This window comes from Gracilinanus agilis, chromosome 4, assembly GCF_016433145.1.
Source record: "Gracilinanus agilis isolate LMUSP501 chromosome 4, AgileGrace, whole genome shotgun sequence".
NCBI classification, from domain to species: domain Eukaryota; kingdom Metazoa; phylum Chordata; class Mammalia; order Didelphimorphia; family Didelphidae; genus Gracilinanus; species Gracilinanus agilis.
This window is the reverse complement of record NC_058133.1, coordinates 470296115-470300534: the sequence shown is the minus strand read 5'-3', so window position 1 is coordinate 470300534 and position 4420 is coordinate 470296115.

Here is a 4420-nt window from a genome sequence, read left to right as displayed (position 1 = left end):
AAAATACGACTAAAACAGATTAAGAGCCCACTCCACGCGAGGTCCCAAGCAGCTCTCCTCAGCTCGGCCCGCCCCTTCCGGCTCCGCTTCCGCCAGACCGACCCCCTCAGGGAGCCCAAAAGGAAGTGACACCAAGGGTCGCGCGCTGATTGGTGCGTGGAGCAAAGCGGAAGTTGGCGTGTTGGGACTGTCTTACCTTTGGTTCCCCTCTGCTTTAGGGTTTCTGTCTCTTACAGCTGTTCTTGTCTAGCTGAGTCTAGGGATGAGGCGAAGCCCCCAGCGCCCCAGAGCCTGACCCCGTCTCAGTCCTCAGACCCTCACCCACTGTCCGAATGGAGAAGCGGAAGCGCGGTGAGAGCCGGGGCCGGGAGGGAGGACGGTCGGGTCGAGGGCCCTGTAGCTGACGCGGCGCTTCCCTTCCAGCAGCTCGTGATGGGTGGACCCTCGATCCTAGAGGGTGGCGGAGGCCAGGGCAGAGACGCCGGGGCCTCGAGAGCACGCGTCCCGGCTGCCTGTGTGGAAGATGGGGTGGGCTGGTGCTCGGAATGCTGAGCCGACAAGTTTCCTAAACTCCTCCCTGGAAGGACCTGGGGGCGGGAGGACAGCTGCCTCCAGGGACCATTGTAAAGGCTATGGAGTTAATGATTTAAAAGACCAGTCCCGCTTTCTCTCTTCCTCCTTAATAGATTCAGTGTTGGAGGGTATCTTTAGAAGTGGTCTAGTCCACGAGAAACGTGTCTTTCTTGACAGAAGAAAGTAGTAGGAATAAAATCTGAACCCGAATCCCTCGACTCCAAACCCTGGCTCTGGTTAGATAATATGCCACTTTGCATATCTTATTCTTTGGAGAGAAAATAAGCTATTAGGGGCTTTTTATAATGGTCTCTCTGGCTTCTTTACATTTCCACTACCACTATTCTATTTCAGGCCCTTTCTTAGTTCATTATAATTACTTGCTATTTTGGAGGCATTGCTGAGTGTCCATAATAATATAAAGGCAAAAACAGATCTCTGATCTCTAGCAGCTTATGTTGTTTCAGACAGATATAACTGTTATCCCCCCTTCTTTGTCTTCCTTCTTAATACATTTTGTACAAGTTGTCGGAAGTCCTCTACTGCTCCTGATATAACATTGTTTCCATGCTGCTTCTGAAGTTCTTACTGGCTCTAAATCTATGGGCCTCTGAAGGATAAAATACAGATAATACCACGTGAATAATATGTAGATACAATATATAATATGTATTATGATACTATCTAATACGATATTATAATATGTAAATATAGATATAATAAAATACTGTCCTTTTTACACAAACTACATTTCAGCAAAACTGGACTATTCTTTCTCATCTTTGCACATCCTTTCCCATGTACATTCCCAAACTCACTAGTCTTTAGTTGTTGAAATTCTTCTCTTTCAAGGTCCAGTTCAATCAATGCTATTTTCTTCGACAGGCTTTTAGTGATTCTTCCCATTCCCTGCCCTAGGATTGTAAAATTAAAGCTGGAAGAGATAGTCTATAAACTCTTTAATTCTACAGATGAGTCAACTGATGTCCAAGGATGCTATGTAATTTGATTAAAGCCACATAGTAAGTGTCAGAATTGGAATTTGAATGCAATCATTTGGCCCCCAGATCTAGTCATTCAGTCCATAAGTTAAGTTCTGTGGGGGTACCAAGCTATCCCTGCCCACAAGGAACTTAAAGAAAACATGTAAAGAGAAAAGCGTATAAATAGTGATGGCAAACCTTTTAGAACTTTTTAGAGGTTGCCTGCTGTTCCCTGACTTCTCCACTGCATGTTATCCTCCACCCAGATTATGTTCCCCTCTCCCCCAAACCCCCACTTACTTTAGTCAGGGGAAGGAAAAAGGGAGGAGAATGGTCTGGGTACTTACTCCTTTCAGGGAAGGAAGGAAGCACTTTGATTGGGCTCCTGGGCAGAGGGGCTGGGAGGCATGGTGGAGAGGGAAAAGGGAGCAGCTCTTGGAAATCTCACTGTCTTCTTAGTAACTAACACTGGCAGGTGGCGTGTGCCCACAGAGAAGTCTCTGCATGCCATCTTTGGCACATGTGCCATAGGTTCACCATCATGATTATAGATCATATATATTTGCCAAATGATGCCTTTTCTAATAGGGATAGGGTGTGTGTGTGTGTGTGTGTGCATGTGCATGGATTGGATATTTAAGTGTAACAATCACATTACAAATAAATAAAATTAAAGAGTATACATATATGCATATATATATAGAGAGAGAGAGAGAGCGAGAGAGTAGATAGAAAGCTTTGGCAACTGGACAAAATGTGAAAGCCTTTCAGCAGAAGGTGGCATTTGAGCTGAGTTTTTTTAATTAAATTTTATTTTATTTTTCCCTATTACATGTAAAAACAATTTCCATTTTTTAAAGAATATTGAATCTCAAATTTTCTCCCTCCATCACTCCCCATGACCCTTCCACTTATTGAGATAGTAGCAAATCTCATATAGATTTTACATGTATGATCTCATGTCAACCATTTTTTCATATTAATCATTTTGTAGGGGGGAACTCAAATAGAAAAAAAATTAAAGAAACTTCGCTTTTCTCTGGATTCAGACTCAGTTCTTTTTCTGTGGAAGCAGATGGCTTTTTTTTTTTTTTTGTAAGTCCTTTGGGAGAGTTTTGTATCATTACATTACTGAGAATAGTTGTTACTCACAATTGTTCATTATATAGTATTCCTGTCACTACAATATTCTCCTGGTTCTGCTTATTTCACTCTACTTCAGTTCATAGTCTTTCCAGATTGAGCTCCTCATGCTTGTCATTTCTTATAGCACAATAATATTCCATTATACTCATATACTATAACTTATTCAGCCGTTCCCCAATTGATGGGTATCCCCTCACTTTCCAAATCTTTGCCCCCCCCCCAAAGAACTTCTTTAAACATTTTAATTTTAAATATAGATCCCCCTCTTTTTAAAAAAATCTCTTTGGGATACAAACCTAGTAATGGTATTTCTGGATCAGAGAATATGTATTGTTTTATATCCCATTGGGCATAGTGTCTAAATTGTTCTCCTGAATGATTGAATCAGTTTTGTGTCCCAGTTTTCCTATATCTCCTCTAGGTTTTGTCAGTTTTCTTTTCTGACATTATAGCCAATCTGATAGCTATAGCAGGGTGGTACTTCAGAGCTGTTTTAATTTGCATTTCTCTAATTAATAGTGATTTAGAGCATTTTTTGCATGATTATAGAGCACTTTAATTACTTTGTCTGAGAACTGCCTATTCATATCCTTTGACCATTTATCAATTGAGGAAGGACTTGTATTCTTATATCAACTCATTTCTCTATGTATGTGTGAAATGAGGCCTTTATTAGCCTTGTAAAAAAAAAATCGTACTCTTTTGATTATTGTGCATTAACTCTCCATCCTATTTTACTTAGTTTCGTTCCTGACCTATACCTCCCCTAATTTTCCCTCTTTTCTGTTACTCCCATCCCCCTTCTCTTATCCCCTTCCCCTCCTACTTCCCAATAGGTAAAATAGCTTTCTGTACCCAATTGATTGTGTATATTTTCCTCATTGAGCCAGTTCAGATGAGAGTAAGGTTCACATACTCTCTTCCCCATCTCTCCCATTTTCCTGTCCACCATGAACACTATATTTCCTGCCTCTTTTATGTGCAATAATTTGCCCCATTCTGTTTTTCTTTCCCCTTCTCCCAGTGTGTTTATCTTTCTTATGCTTTAATTTTATTTTTTATATCATCTCATCATATTCAACTCACACCCTTGCCCTCTATGTATATTCCTTCTAACTGCCCTCATAATGACAAAGTTCTATACATAATTTAGTCTTATTGAATGTGCCTTTTTATGATTCTCTGGAGTCTTGTATTTGAGAAGCAAATTTTCCATTCATCTCTGGTCTTTTCATCAGGAATGTTTTCATTTTCATTCATATTCAAGTCCATCCCCCACCCCCCCCCCCACCCCTCCAGAAGGATTATGCTCAGTTTTGGGTAAGTGATTCTCAGTTGAAATTCTAACTCCTTTGCCCTCTGGTTTATCATATTCCAGGCACTCTGATCTTTTCATGTAGAAGCTGCTAAATCTTGTATTATCCTGACTATGGCTCTATGATATTTGAATTGTTTCTTTTTGACTGCTTGCAGTGTTTTCTCCTTGACCTAGGAGTTTGGGAATTTGGCTATAATATTCCTTGGAATTATCCTTTTGCATCTCTTTCAGGAGGTGATCAGTGAATTCTTTCCTTTTTTATTTTGTCCTCTAGTTCTTATAAGGAATTAAATTTAGAGATTTGACTAAATATGTGAGAATTCTAAAATAATATGGTGGTCGCCTATTTAAAATATTATAGCTCAAGTCAAAATGACTTTTAATAGCTTTTATTTATTAT